Source organism: Sorex araneus, chromosome 6 (genome assembly GCF_027595985.1).
Source record: "Sorex araneus isolate mSorAra2 chromosome 6, mSorAra2.pri, whole genome shotgun sequence".
NCBI classification, from domain to species: domain Eukaryota; kingdom Metazoa; phylum Chordata; class Mammalia; order Eulipotyphla; family Soricidae; genus Sorex; species Sorex araneus.
The window spans coordinates 24,064,177-24,080,418 of record NC_073307.1 but is presented as its reverse complement, the minus strand read 5'-3'; the positions used below and the strand labels follow the sequence as shown (position 1 = coordinate 24,080,418).

The following is a 16,242-nucleotide window of genomic DNA, read 5'->3' as shown; positions in this document are numbered from 1 at the left end:
GCCTAAAAGTGGACTTTCAGAATAAATAAGACATCCCAAAGAAAGGAATGGGGTGCACAGAGCTTGGCTGAGGGGAAAGTAAGTCCTGATAGGGCCAGAATTCTCTTTTCTGCTGGGCAGAGGATGGGTGAAGGAGCTGCAGGGGGCCACAAGGAGCCAAGTGTTCAGCAGAGACCAGATGGACACATGTAAAATAGGCATCGGGGAGGATCTGGTGGCTTTGAGGGCCAGGAGAGGGGATCTGGAGAGTGGGATCCCACAGGTCTCATCTATCAGAATCAAAAGATCTGATGCTGGGAGCAGAGAAACGAAAGGGAGGCTGGGGAGAGTCAGGGGCAATCAAGACAAACCAACAGAGAAAGGCCAACTCGGTTGATGAAAGCATTTCTCTCTGGTACCCCAGGCTCATCTCCAACACAATGAATAAATAAACATGTTTCCATTGACAACAAAGCAGCCCTTGGCTTTTCCTTAAATTGCTCCTCAGAGCCAGGTCCACAGAAAGCAGTCGCCCCACTGATCAAGGGTTCCTCTGCTTCCCTAGAGGGGTGACTGGGCTGTCTGCACCTGGGGGTAATAGGAGGTCATACTGTGCCCCGACTAATCCCCTGGAGACTTCAGATGATTCCCAGCACCCAGGTCCTGGTTGTACACCTGACAGCCTTCCAGCATGGCAGGCCCCACTGAAATCAAGACACTTTCTGCCTGGTCAGGGCACGACATACCTAGCACCACTCTGCTGTGGCCATCCACAGCCCCAGTGTAGGCAGAGCAGGCCCCGGGTGAAAGCACAGCCCACTGTCCAGGCCAGCCAGGATCCTGAGGGCAGTGCCAACTGGACTTCCAAGCAACCAGTCCTGTTTCCATAGATTTTGACTGTGCAAAGAATGGAAAAGACTGACTTTACCCTCATACATTCCGAAGAAGGCTGATTTCTTCTTTTGCACAGAGGAAATGACAGTTTCGAGGGTTTAGGAACTTAACCTGGGAAAACGGAAGTAGCTACCCCTCGAGCTTCCCTCTGACAGGAATGGCTAATCAATCACAGACTCTGGGCCCACTGCCTTGTGAGATCAGGGTCAATTCTTGGCAGTCAGGGATCAGAAGGAAGCCTGGTTCTCTGGTTTCATCCTCTCCTGGAACAAATGAACACCTGCTCAGAAACATGTGACTCATTTATTTACTTTTTTATGGTACTGTTTTTTTTTAATTTATTTTATTTTTTAATTTTTTAAAATTTTATTGAATCACCGTGAGATAGTTACAAGCTTTCACGTTTGGGTTACAATCTCACAATGATCAAACACCCATCCCTCCACCAGTGCACATTCCCCACCACCAATATCCCAGGTATACCCCCACTTTCCGCCCTCCCCCTGCCTCTAAGGCAGACAATATTCCCCATACTCTCTCTCTACTTTTGGGCATTATAGCCTGCAACACAGACACTGAGAGGTCATCATGTTTGGTCCATTTTCTACTCTCGGCATGAATCTCCCATCCCAACTGGTTTCTCTAGCCATCATTTTCTTAGTGATCCCTTCTCTATTCCGTCTGCCTTCTCTCCTCTGCTCATGAAGCAGTCTTCCAGCTATGGGGCAATCCCCCTGGCCGTTGTAAAAATATGGAATGCTTCACGAATTTGCGTGTCATCCTTGCACAGGGGCCATGCTAATCTTCTCTGTATCATTCCAATTTTAGTGTATGTGCTGCCGAAGCGAGCACACATGTGACTCATTTAAGGACATGAGACTCGTTAGGGAGAACCATGGCCAGCCTCTGAGCCTCTTGATTCTCCAGACTAGGAGGATGGTGGTGTGATCTCTTCGTGCCCAGGAGGAAGCCTCATATAGATGGGAAAGAACCAATAAAACAGGCAAATGACCAAAGACAACCATGTCAAGTTCCCGATGGAAAATGCCCCAAGTCAAGCCTACCACGCGGTTCTCTGCTACCATGACTCATCTAAGTCTCCGCTGCTAGATAACAGCATTTTTTCTTTGTTCTGATGGAAATGAAATAACTTGGAAACCTGAGAAGTGAAAGTGGGTCCTACACCCCTGCAAGCTAACAAACATATGAAGTAGGAACCCCAGAAAAACAAAAAATTCATGAAGTGGTGCCTCTGAATTCTTTCTGGAGGACCCCAATGTTTCCTCAACTTTCACAGGGGAAATGGACACTTACTGCCTTCAGGATGAGGTAGAAGCAAGATCCAGAGATGGTTTCAGCATGAAGGACATCATGGACCTTCCTAGGATGCATACTTCCTCACCAGACACCCACAGGAGCATAGGAATCGGCGGGTGCCCCCCACAGCACTGGGCAGCAGCCAGAGGCAGCAGCCAGGCCCCTGGGCAGAGCAGGCCTGGACTCCTGAAATAGGACCAAGGAAAAACACATCTTTTCCAGGCTTGCTCTGAGCTGAGAGAGGTGGTTCAGAAAAGGCAGGCGGAGCAGAAGCTACTTGCTGGATACAAAGCCTTCTTCCCTAGAAGCTCATCTGGAATCTCTCCGATCAATGACTAACAGCAAATTTGCACCTGGAAATGCTATCAGCACCCTATCAGTGCTTCCGCTGACCTGTTTACATAAATATATTGTGTTCTTTGTGTGAACAGGGATAATGAGGCTAAGATGAGAGCAAAAAAAATCACTTATCCAAAATTATTTACAGAATGATAAGCAAGCAGGATCTGGCAGTGGAAATCTCAGAGGGCCTTTCGTGAAATATGAAGAACTCTTGCTTAGAAGAGGTGATGCTGGCTGGGGGCAGCAGGAAGGGAAAACATGCAAGCATTTCCCCAAACTTGACAGGGCATGTCCCTGGGAGACTCGTGGATCTCCAGGACTAGGACAGGCCTAATGAGCCAGGAATTGACATTTCTGCAAATGTGTTTCTTTCTAAAGGGGAACTCATTATTCTAGGAATTGTGTTTCTCGATTCACGAAGGTAAGATTGTACCAATTAAGAACTATGCCTTTTATTCTCCAAATGAATAGAAGTTCAAAACACTGCCAAACAGAATCTCCGGTCAGACTGCACGGAGAAGTGCACCTTCCTTGCAGCCGCACCGAGACATGAGGAAGCACCCTGCACAGCCCGTTTCCTTGGTATTTTCAGCTGCATCATGATCAGAGCAGTCGTTTATTTGCTCATCCAAGGAAAGTCGGCAAAACTCGGACCCCCGTGACAGTGCTCAGGAGGCAGATGTCTGAGTCTGGGATGCTTCAAGTCAAAATGAGGATATCCTAGCATAGAGTATTCCTAGAGAGAACTGCATTACATCCTAAAATGAGCAAATCCTTGAAAAGTCACACACGCACACGCGCGTGCGCGCACATACATACACACACACACAGAGTTTCTATAGAACCTTCCAGATGCTCTTGCTCTAAACCAATGTTTCCCAAAATGCAAAGTGAGAGGCAGTGACATCCCCCTCCCCAACCACAAGAGGGACACTGGGACAATCCAGTGGGGCGGTGGTAGTGTTGGGTGCAATTGTGGGAAGTTCTCATAGGCTCAAGGAGATAGATTTCCGAGGGAAGTGGCTGAGGGGCTCCGTTTCTGGAAAGGGGGCAGCAAACCAAGTACATTTGGGAACCTCCTCTTGAGACTCTCAGCTTGGGGTCCCACACCCCTTTGTGCCTCCCAAGTAGATTCTGCCAGAGTCTCTGAACACCAGGCTCTCCCTAGTGGGGCCCTGCAGGCGGGGGTTTCTGGGAGCAGAGGTGAGGGGAACGCTTGCGGGGAGGCAGCTGGAGGGGAAGGGGAAGGTGTCAAGGCAGAGCCAAAGTACAGAGCAAAACCAGGCAAGTGCAAAACTCACGGCCCACATAGCCCATGGACAATCCCTCACGCCATTGAATGACAAGGCTCCATTCTGGCACAGCCCATGGAAACAGACAATGTGGTCTTCATCGCTTCTCTGTGGGCACACTGAGGTTTGTTCCTGCATGTGCTCTGCCTATGCCCCATCCCTGGAGTCACCCCTAGAGCCCCATCTAGGGGCTAGAGAATGAGCATGCTCTGGGTGCCTGGTCCTATGCTTGGCCTGCACTGAGGTCACTGACTCCTCCGGGAACCCTGTGATGCAGGTGCTGTCAAACTCAGCTACTGAGAACAAAGTCAGTCACCAAGAGCGGAAGTTATGTGGCCAAGGCAGAGGATGGGCATTCTAGCCTCCCAGGGACCGGGAACTCCGACTGCCTCCTGGCACTTTTTCTGCTGGGCTGCCTGGCTACTCGAAATGGTGAGGTCACAGAAACATAGGCTGCACTCATACCCAGCACCGCCGCCAGCTCTGTGCAGATGCCCCAGCACACAGCACACTCTGCAGCGGGGAGCTGCCTGGTGGAGGGGCTGCAGAAGGGAGCGAGCAAGTCAGTGCCTGGGGCTGAGCTCCAGGCTGACTGCGCCACGATCAAAGACAGTTCCAGAGTAGGAAAGAGCAACATCCTCATGAAATTCAGTGGCACACGTCACCCTGATATTTTGGTTAATAAGAGGTGGGATTTTACATTCACGTTTTCAAAGCATTGATTGCAAAATGACTCCCAGTGATGAACAGTGAAGCAGCAGCATCAGGAAGAGACCAACAGAAGCCCATGTGCTGAGCCAGGTATGCCGCTTTTTCAGAAAAACTGGGCAAGGAAAAGCCAAATAGCTCCGAAGGAGCACATATGGGGAGCTACATTCAATTATATAAAGGACTCACCATAAGTTTCCTCCAAATAGCCCGTTGCCTTGGAAATTTGGGTTTTAAATGTCTGATTTCAACACCCTGCAATAAGCACATCTTTTCTGACTTCTGTCCATCCCAACCATGATGACTGATATGCTCTAAGATGACTCACCCGGCCTCACAGAATCACAGTCCAGGCAACATCAGATGGCCATGGCAAAGCTCTGGGAGGGAGATCACCCCAAATCCCACCAAAAAAATGAGAATGATTACAAGGCATGTCATGAAACAGAGTTAGGTCTGATTTCCAAGAATCTGCCTTCGCCACACGAAGAAAAAAATTCAAATCATTTCCCTTCCAGTTATGATGGAGGCGACAATGGCTCCCAATTTTCGGAATTTAACTTGATTATCCCAGCCATGTGGGTCAGATGATGGAAACCATTCATTACGATATTTGCTTAGACTGCAATTAAATTCGTTTTCTTGACATGAATATTCATATTGCTCTGTGATGGTTGGGAGAGAAGCATGAATGCCAATCTCCTCTCCCAGAGAAATTAGCATCTGAGTTATTTCTGTGGAGAAGCAGGCGACCTAAAGCCATGCGTGCGTGCGTCCTTTGCCGGGAATGCAAGCAGCTCCTTTAGTTTTCTCCCAAGGCATCTCAAGACAAATATCACTGTGAAGTCTGGGCTTCAGGCTCTGTGTGTCTGAACCCAGAGCGGGGCAGGACAGGAGTTGGGGGTGGGAGTGGGGGGAGAGAGTGGACTTCTCATGCCTGGTGGCTTGAGAGACACACTCTGGCTTTCCTGGATCTGTGACTACACCCAACATACAGGACAGCACCAAGCCTTGCATTCTCTTGTATTTAGTGCTACAGACATGACCAATTTTGATCATACTACGTGCATTAGGGCATTAGGGAAGGAGACAGAAATGACCAAGGGGTCTGAGTGAGGCCGGGTCCTGGATACATCCTGCACAGACAATGAAGACCTACCACAGTGCCTTTGTTGCTGCCCCCACCAGCCGCTCCCCAGCATGGGGAAACCCTGCTTGGAGACAGCAAAATACCAGAGGGGACTCTGTCACCAAATGGGAACCAAAGCCTGTGCAGAACCTGCAGATGTCCAGTGTCCCCTGGGAATGGTCTGGCTAGGTGTGTATTTTGGAGGGGGGGTCTTTCTGGGGAGGGGACCGTGGGTGTACGACGCTTGCTGCATTCCAGCTGCTGGGGGAGGCAGGGGGTGGGACCTGACTCTCAGGAGGAAGAAGGGACTGAATTCATCTGTGGGAAGGACTCCCACCCCACCACCCTGTCTGGCTTCTATGTCAAAGGGAAAAATGAAAATGAAAGAGCAGAGTTGTGGCAAGGGCCCCCCCCCCATGCCCCACAAAGCTGCAGGTGTGGAAGAGTAGTCACTGGGGGTGTCTGTGTCTTCTCAGAACAGATGGCACTGTTCCTAAAGGGCTGAAAATCAGCATTTAAGGAAGGGGACAAGTCTGACTCTCTGCCTGCATGAAACAACTGTACCCACCGCACACACAGATTGTCACACGGTGTGTTTGGGGCATTAAAATTTCATGGAGCGGGGTAATGAGAAAGAAAAGCCTAAAACCTCTCCTTAAGGGGACGGAAATGGGGGCATGAGGAGAAACACTGGCTGAGAGTTCTATAAAGGGACCAAGTCCCTGCCTGCAAGAAGCTAAGAGCACTGGTAGCCACAGAAGGTGATAAACCCTGCAGTTCCCTTATTGCTTAATCAGCGTTAAGTGCCTCCGAGACAGACTTAGCTGGGAGAGGCAAACCCGCCAGGGGCCAGGGAGGAAGAAGTAGGAGGAAAAGCACCATTTGTAGGACTGATGTGTCATTTCCCCCTCAGCTGTGGCTATTCATGAGCTCTGGGCTCTGTGACTTTAGTGAGAAAAATGAAATGCCAAGGACTGACTGACAAGGCAGGCTCTACCGTCTACAAGGAGCCTCCCTGTATATAGAATATGCTAGCATGGTGGGTAAACGTGTAAAAGTTAAACCATAGATTTCAACGTTGGGGTTTGGGCTGGGGGTGTCTCTTCCCTAGCATTATGGATTGGCAGAAAGTTCTAACGGCATCATTTTGAAACACCATCTTTGAGGGCCAAGCTTCATTTCTCCTTCCTACTTCCTATTTTTTCCTCACCATGGTACACCCAGTGGACTGTCCTCATGCCCAAATGCAACCATAGGAGATGAATGATTTGCCAGCAATGCTTCCTTAATGATGCCCACACTAACACCATTGCTCACTTCCTATCCCACATACGTAAGGAGTAAAAAACATAGATTAAAAACTCAAATACCAGCTTGGCATGCAAGATCATACAAGCCCAGAAGATAATCTTGCCCCAGACATCATCTCTTAGCTCATACAAGTAACATCTCAATAGCGACATTAAATTGGGGTCAAAATAAGGACGTTGGTGGTGTCGATGCCTAGCGTGCTCAAGACAGGTTTCTACAAAAGTTGAGTTGGAAAAAGTTAGGCCTGCCTTAGCGCTTTCACCTACTGGCGATGAGAGAACTTTGAAGAGTCCTGACGCCAATTCCTCAGGCATTTTTTCCCCTGGAACTAATAATGTCATGAAGTTTCCAGCTTCCCACAACTCTCCAACATCTTTACAGATGCTAAACCCAGATATTCTCCCAGGGAGCAGCTGATGATTTGAAAGGAAGAACAGCCTAGCTCAGCACTGTTTGTAGGCTGCCCCGGCCTCCCTGTAGCTTTGCCGGATCTTTTCTATGGGGAAATTAACAAGAAAAGCTCTCGGCTTAAAATATTATTGGAACTTGGGCTACCAGCTAATTGGGAAGGAGAAATCACAGGGAAATGCAGTCACTGCTAGATGGTCCCCACATAAATCTGGAAGCTGCCGAGATGCTCAGAGGACAGACGATGGTTCCCCACATAGGCCAACTCTGCAGGAACCTGGGAACTGACTCTGCACGGCGTCAGATCCTTCCTCGCAGTCTCTGATACTCTTTCCGGGCCCAGATGGCAGCCATGCAATCCATCAACAGGAAACTGCCACAGAGAAAGTCTTAGAGAACACGAGCTGAGAAGGGAAGCTGGTCTGTAATCAAAAGACCGACTCGTGCATACCTGCATCCCAAAGCACGCACCTGCCTTCAGAATTCAGAGTCCAGAAAGCCTTATAGAGAAAATAAAGGGGAGTTTAGAGGGGTACCAGGCCATCTCATTCATAGAATTGGTCATTTTTCAATTTATTTTGGTTTTAGGGCCATATCCAGTGATGCCCAGGGCTTACTCCTGGTTCTGCTCTCAGGAATTACTCCTGGTGGTACCTGGGGGGGACCAAATGGGATGCCAGAGATCAAACCTGGGTCAGTAGTATTAAGGCAAATGCCCTACCCAATGTATACTGCTCAGGCCCCTAATCGGTCATTTTAAATCTAGCCTATGTGAGCTAGAGCCAGACACTGGAATTAGCCAAGGGGGGTTCAGAACATGGCAAAAGGGAAATGCAGGGAGCCAGAGAGAAAATACAGCCGATACTTAGCATCTGAGTTATTTCTATGGAGAAGCAGGCTACCTAAAGCCATGCATGCGTGCGTCCTTTGCCGGGAACGCAAGCTGCTCCTTTAGTTTTCTCCCAAGGAATCTCAAGACAAATGTCACTATGAGTCCTGGGATTCAGGCTCTGTGTGTCTGAATGCAGAGCCTGGGCAGGACAGGAGTTGAAGGGTGAGGTGGAGGGACAGAGATGAAATGTACCGTGTTATCATTAAATATTAACATTTAATGTTACACGTTGGGGGCTGGAGCGATAGCACAGTGGTTGGGCGTTTACCTTTCACGCAGCCGATCTGAGTTCGATTCCTCCACCCCTCTCGGAGAGCCCAGCAAGCTACCGAGAGTATCGAGCCCACGCGGCAGAGCCTGGCAAGCTATCCATGCGTATTGGATATGCCAAAAACAGTAAGAATAAATTTCTCAATGAGAGATGTGACTGGTGCCCGCTCGAACAAATGCTACACGTTATCATCTAATGTACTCGCATTACCATGTACCATGATAGTACAGCAGTGCTTGCCTTGCATATGGCCCACCTGAGTTCTGTCCCCTGCAGGAAGTGGCTTTTCAGGGAGTCCAGGTTGGATACCAGTAAAAAGTGACCCCCACCAGAGATTCAGTGGCCAGCCTCACAGGAGGGAGCTAGTGAGGGAGAGAGGGCTGCAGAGATTTTGACTACATGGCGGACCCCAGGTCTCAGGGCCTGGGCTGCTGTTGGTAGGTGATCAGGGAGCCACACCCCGGCCTGCTAAGTCTGCCCGCCTCCTCCCTGAGCACGTCCCGAGGCCACTGCACACTTCTTTCCAGGGAGACTGATGGGCATATTTCATGCTAATTCTTTCTGGAGTTGGGAAGCTTTTATTTTCCTCACGTCAAGAAGAAAATGATGGCAGACATTTCCAGTAGAAATGCCACCGCATTCTTTATAATGCCATTCAGCGGCTGCCAAATTTAAACCATTGACCACATTAATCTGCTTACCGCACACACTGTGGCTTGATCTTCTCGCCCCGGGGGCCAGAGCGTCACTACACTGAGGCCCCCACATTTATTCTCAGTAAGTGACGCTGGGCTGTAAAGCGTCGAGGTACAGGCAGGGGCAGGCCCAGGGCGACTCCTCCTCCTCCACCCCACTTTCTCCTTTTAGTACCGCCTCAGCACCTCTGAGTTGTGTTCGGGCCACCCCACCTGGCACATCAGCTTTGTGGACCCCAATGTCATCTCCTTCTGCAGCTGTGTGAGCAGCCCCTGCCCTAATGTGTTGGGGCTGGACTAAGCTACCAGGATGAGCCCATGTAAACTGCACGGTACATGGGCAGAAACATAGGGACCCATGAAAATGGGCAAGATTTCTTGTGTGTTCTGGCTGCTTTGGATGAGGCTGAACATCTTTTTCTTTTGGCTACCTTGGTAAATAATTCCATAAATTTTGGTATACTGAGATTGTTGTCTTCCTTTTCTCACAGATCCCCGGTAGGTACTTAGCCTGTTTGTTGTCAGTATGCAGATCCTAGGTACTTATCTTGTTTGTTTTCAGTATGCAGAAAAGGACTAATGGAGACGATCGATGAACACTGAAGTTGCATGAGGTCATGAGGACGGGACCCCCTCACTGGCAGTAGCACCCTTTAAAGAGGAAAAGAATGGCGCTCGGTCTCTGTCTGGTGAGCAAGAAGGCAAGCGAGTTCTCAAGGAGAGTTTTCATGGGGAACTGAATCTGCTGCTCACCGTATCCAGGACCTCAAGATCAGGCTCCTGATCTGTGGAAATAATCCCCCGTGGTTCTCTGAGCTGCCCCTCTGGGAGTGGTTTGGGACAGCAGCCCGGGTTCATTATCATATGTCCTCTTTACTTCCCAGGGCAGAGCCTTCATGTTTCTGTTATTATTTGTACTCGGATTTTCAGTTTTGTGAGACAACTTACTGACGAGAACCTGTACTAGGTGGTCAGCAAATACTGAGAACAGAACGCAGGACTAGCTGGTTCAAGGAACTCTGCACCTCTTCTGGGTCTCCCATCCTCCACCTGCTAAATGAGGTGGGTTGGACTGAGGGTTTCTGACAAACTTATGTGTGGAAGACACAACAGGGAGTGTATAGCAGCTGCAAGAAGCTGCAAGACTCTGAGCAGGCAGGCAGAAGGCACCTCGGGCCCTTGCTGTTCTGTAACCTCACAGTGCGGTGGGAACCCCAGGATTTCCAGAAAGTGTCTCAGAATCCCTTGTAGAATGAGGACTGACACTGGTTTAAGCAGCTGTATGTACCAAGTTGCCAGTGAGATTTTGTTAGACTGGTCAATGATTTTGCTGCTTTCAAATCCAAATAACCCCAACCACCATAATGAATTTGAAATGTCTGCACCTAGTTAGTTTCCTTCAATCCCATTACTTGGTCTTGTCCCATGGAAAGAAAGAAGGATAGAAAGCCGAATTGCTTGTTGCATTATGGCACAAACAAATCTGCCCTAGACACTTCAAATCCTAACAAAGCCTGGTTCTGGTGTCCATCCCGTGATGTAGAGCCTCTGGGTACTTGGCTGGTGCTGCTCAACCCACTGCCTCACACTGAGCCTGCTGACCATCCACGTGCAGCAAGCCAACCTGCACGGCGGGGTCTGCAGAGTGAGGGCAAGAAGAAAAGGATGCCCGGATTTTCATCTCTCCTGTATGAACTGTAGGATCCAGCAGGGAAGAAAAAAAACAAACGGCAGAGGCTTGGGATGGGGTGGAGCAGGTGTGAGCACAGGGTGCCTGGATGCAAGTGACAGAAACACAACCTGCAGCAGCTGACACTGAAGTCGCACCTCCACAGCTCAGACCAACAGTGTAAAAAAGGAGGGCTAATTTGGGGGTATCTGATACCACCCCAAGGTCATAGAAACATAACTTCTGGGAACTCCAGGTCCTAGTGTCTCCGAGTGGGGTGGGGAGAGGCACAGACCCTCAGAAAAGACATTATATTTGCCTGAATCATGAGGTGGGGGAGAGTGAGACTCTGGAGAAGGAGAGAGACTGAACAGTGGATGTCCAGGAGAGAGCTCAGAGTGGAGACAGCGGCACAGCTGGACAGTGTGGCTGATAAAGCATCGACCCTTGAGCTGCCAAAGAATAGACAACGTGACGTACCCACAGAGTGTGGCCCCGTCCTGCAAGGTGACAGACCTGAGACAACTGGGCCCTGCAGACCCCAAGCCGTCCCGCCTTCCTTTAGATGCACTTATTCACTGACTCTCCTCGAGTGACCATCCCCTATGGACTCAGAGCAAGTACAGAGCCAGAGCTGCAGGCTTAGTTCTGGCCCAGGAGCTGCTCGTTGCCACACTGCCATGGGAGAATCTGCTCTCCAGCCTGCAGCACCCTGGAAGCACACAGATCCAGAGAACCACCTCTGCACCCCCGAGGACTTTGGGGTTCTCTGCAGAAAGCCAAGGGTGCCTTCTCACCTGCTCACTTTGGTGAGAAAAAGAAATGTTGCCTCACTCAGAGAAGCGATCACCAACTACATTGTAGTTGAAGGCCATGTGGGGGAAGGGAGTTGCGGGCTGAATGAGGGCTAGAGACTGAGCACAGCGGCCACTGAACACCTTTATTGCAAACCACAACAGCTAATTAGAGAGAGAGAACAGAAGGGAATGCCCTGCCACAGTGGCAGGGTGGGGTGGGGGGGAGATGGGATTGGGGAGGGTGGGAGGGACGCTGGGTTTACGGGTGGTGGAGAATGGGCACTGGTGAAGGGATGGGTTCCCGAACTTTGTATGAGGGAAGTATAAGCACAAAAGTGTATAAATCTGTAACTGTACCCTCACGGTGATTCTCTAATTAAAAATAAATAAATTATTAAAAAAAAAATAATAATAAGAAAAAAAAAAAAGAAATGTTGCCTCATTTTAAAGAAAACACTGGATCATTAGGTCAGAATAAAACCAGTAGCTGGAGCTGGGGAGACAGGGCTGCAATCCAGGCACTGTGCCCTGAATGCAGACACCCCGGCCTCACCTTCCCCGCCCTGCCCCAGCACCCTGGATGTGGCTTTGGTGAGCTCAGGCATTCCAGCACTGAACTCAAGAGTCACAAATAGCCCAGGGAGGCTCCTGAGCACTGCTTGGGAGCCTCCTCCCAGGATAAAGAAGGCAAACCTGATTACCTATTTACTCGTGACAGTCTAGTAATCCGGGAACAGGAATTTTACATGACTCACCGCTCAGTCCTTTTCGATCAACTTTTTTATAGAACTGCTTATGAAATGTTTTCAAAACATATCAAACCTGATTCCATCACCTCATGCATCATTTACTATTGAAACGTTTCCATTTAAGTTTTCAAGTGATTCTTCAATTGCAATCATGGCAGATTCACAAGCTTTGCGGAGAGAGAATCCAGAGAGCTCCCATATCCCATTATTTTTGTCGGCACCATAGCCCTGTGCCCATGGCCTTGTGCCCACAGGGAGACCACCCACCAATCTGACTTGACTTCCCCGTGTTATTTTGAGGAAGCAGGTTGGGATCACACCCTGCAGTATTCAGGGGATATTCCTGGCTCTATACTCAGGAGCGACTTTGGGAAGTGCTCAGGGGACCATGTAGGGCTGGTTGCATACAAAGAAAGTGTCTCAACCTCTGTACTATCTCTGCCACCCTTGGTGTTCCCCAAATTTACTCATCCTTTTGCTCTCACCTGTCTTCCTCCTTGCCGCATTGTTAAATTCTATCTAACAACATCGATTGTGGGACTGTGTGTCTACCACCATAGTCCCCAGACACAAGAGCTCCATCCCCCAAGGACCATGATATCTTCACTCAGGAATCACCCCTGTCCTGACCCCTAAGCCCTCCTGCCATCTGTAACCAAAGTCAACAACTAAACAGTCCTCTACTTCCATCTTCCAGCATTTTGCAAATACTACAAAAATGAAACGAAGCCACTTTTTGGATTGCTGCTCGACACTCCCCAGCACAGTGCCCTGGGCATGCATTGAGATTGGGTCATGTGTTCTAAAACACTTCCATCTCATTGCAAAGTGCATTTCCAAAGAACAAAAATACAAATACATGCTGGCCTGGTACTAGTCTTTAGTTATTAAAACAGAACTGCTATAAACATCCACATGTGTGAGCACCTTCAACTTACATGATGTTGCGTGGCACTCTCATCTCCAAAATGCTGGAGAAGAAAACAGAACACAATCGAGCACGTGGCAGGACTCATCTGGCCATTTGGAAACTGGTAGATTTTCTGTTTGTGAGCTGTTAGGACCTTTTTATTGTGGTTACAAAATTCACTTCAATCTGACTGTCTTCTAAAAATTAGCCTTTTGGAGGTTGGTGGTGGTGGTGGTAGGGGTTCCCAAGTAGTACTCTGGAGGCCTGAAGAGTCTCTCCCAGTGATTCTCAGCCAGCAGCTGAGCCTATGGATCAATGCAAGGGCCTGAGGATGTGATAGTACTGGACCCCTGCTGAGCTCGAGATTGCCAGGTCCCTTGGGGAGAAGAGGGGAACCGCTCCCAATGGATGGGTCGGGGGGATCATGCAATGTCTGGAATGGAACCAGGATTGTCTTGATCGTGTACCATAACCCTTTTACTATCTCTCCAGTCTCCTGTTAATCTGTCTCAATCATAAAAACCTTCTCTTCTGGAAAAAAAGACTTTGAGTGGAAGCTTTGTAGGAACCTGCATGACCATATCTCCAGGGTCGATAACCGAGAAGGTGACTGCCTCACAGGGAACTCATCTTGGGAGCCCTCAACCATTCTGTGTCCCCACCAGGGATTAGGAGTTCATCTTCATCCTAACCAGCATCTGGCATTGCCACATCACTCCCTCTAAAGGTTATGGTGGGTGTGTCATGCCATCGCCCTGCTGCTTTTGAGTGTAATTCCCACCAACTAATAAAATTGAACATCATTCATGCAGCTATTTACCATCTCTTCATAGCCTCTTAGGCAAAATACCTTGTCATGATTATTGTCCCGTTTTTCTAATTGACTTGCTTTCCCCCCCTCCACTCTTGAGTTTTGAGAGTTCTTTAAATACTCTAGATAATAGTCCTTTGTCAGATAGACAGTTTGCAAACATTTCCAATATGTAACTTGACTTTTTAGCTTATCAAGATCTCTCACGGACTACCAGTTTTGATGAAGTGCAATTTATCAAATTAAAATTTCAAGTCCCATCGTTTGGTGTCAAGTCTAATAATTCTTCTTTTTGGTGGGGTGGGCAGGGACTGGGGGAAAGCACACAATGTTCAGGCAGCCCAGGGGACTCCTAATGGTACTTGGTCAACTTATTTATTACCATATTTATTTATTACCTTTTTTTTTTTACTGGGGTACCGGAATTTACAACACTGTTCACTTTGCTTTTCATCTATACATTATTCCAACACCACACCCATCACCAGAGTGCTCACTTCCCTCTACCAGTCAGGCCTATTTAGAGTGAGTCTCTATACAATGAGAGATTGAGGTTCATGGCCATATTCTTGCCTTTGAATACCCAGTAGTCCCAGCTGCTCTGCTGAAAAGGCTGTCTTCTCTCTGCTGAAATGTGTCTGCACCTTTGTCAAAAATCAGTGGAGCATAATTCTGTGGTTCTCTGTCTGGGTTAGCTATTGTGTCCCATTGATCCCATATATATCTCCCTGTCAATATAACACTCTCTTGATTACTGTAGGGGAATAGTAAGCTTTAAGCTAAGGGAGAATGAGCCCTGTTATTTTACTCTCCTTTGTCAAGACCATTTTGATCTATCTCAAGACCTCTGCCTTTCCATATAAATTTTAGAATAACTACGTATCAAAGAAAAAAAAACACCTACCTGTAGTTTTGATAGGGTGTTCTTTAAACCTTTCACGTCTGGGGAGAAGAAGCCTCTTGACTATATTGAGTTTTCCAAATCCAAGAGCAAGGTGTCTTTCTATTTCCCGAGTTCTTTAATTCTTTCATCAGTCTTCAATAATATTAAGTAGATATTGAAAATATGCTTAGTGTATATCTAAATATCTCCTTCTCTCCAGTGATCTTAAGTGGTATTAGATTTGCTGTTTCAGTTTTCACACATTCCTTGCTAGAGTACAGGTATGATACACATGTTTGTGCTCATCTTCAATCCGAGGACATTACTCAGTTCACTTACTCGTGAAGGAGGCTACGGGAGTGGGTGAGTTGGGCCATACCCAGCAGTACTCAGGGCTTATTCCTGGCTCTGTGCTCAGGGTCCACTGCTGTTGGTGCTCAGGGGACCATATGCAGGCTGGGGATCAAGTAGGGGCCAGTCACATGTGACTTCTACACTATCACACAAGCCTGCAATTTCACTGGGTCAAAAAGTCAGGGTGTGCCTGCGGTTTGGAGCCCCCTGGTGGGTCCTAACACTGGGGCAGAAAAATATCAACCAAGAGCTCTGCCAGGCTGCAGGACGTGCCAGACTGGAGAAAGAGAGAGACTGTCTTTTTCCTATACAACACCGTGGGGGCGGGGAGGAGGGTTAACATAGATAACCTCACAGTACCAGTTTAAGCCACATGATTTGTTCTCTTCCACTAATGTGTCCTAAGGAAACTGGGATAAATAACTGCCCAAATGGAAATAAATAGAGCCCAAAGGTCTTACTGCAGCTCAGAGATCCAACCTGAGTCCTAAGAGAACTGCTGAAGACTGCTAACCAGAGGAGTACCACAAGGAAGAGCAAAGGTGTGTTCAAGATACAAGCATGGACATCAAAATGCCAGGTTTGGCGGTAATCCAGACAAATGGTGCTGGGTGCATGTGTGTGTACAAAGTTGGTGGACGTACTGGTCAGTGAATACATCCACACAAAGATCTATGACCAAGAGTGGGTGTTTCAGCACGGCAAAGAGGTAACCTATGTCTGAGTGTGGAACACTCATAAGTCATATGGGTGTACCTGCTGGAGTGTGTGTGTGTGTGTGTGTGTGTGTGCGTGTGTGTGTGTGTGTGCAAGCTAGCATGTATAAAAATA

The 16,242-nt window shown here is 48.4% G+C and overlaps 1 protein-coding gene and 1 non-coding gene across 2 annotated transcripts in view; both read right to left on the bottom strand.

Annotated features, from left to right (window-relative positions):
• SPOCK1 (SPARC (osteonectin), cwcv and kazal like domains proteoglycan 1) overlaps positions 1-16,242 on the bottom strand; it is a 447,720-nt gene that overhangs the window by 197,369 nt on the left and 234,109 nt on the right. The gene's annotated exons all lie outside the window — the stretch shown is intronic.
• On the bottom strand, positions 1,619-1,725 carry LOC129406178 (U6 spliceosomal RNA). The gene has a single exon (XR_008630841.1). It is a non-coding gene; the product is annotated as a U6 spliceosomal RNA (small nuclear RNA).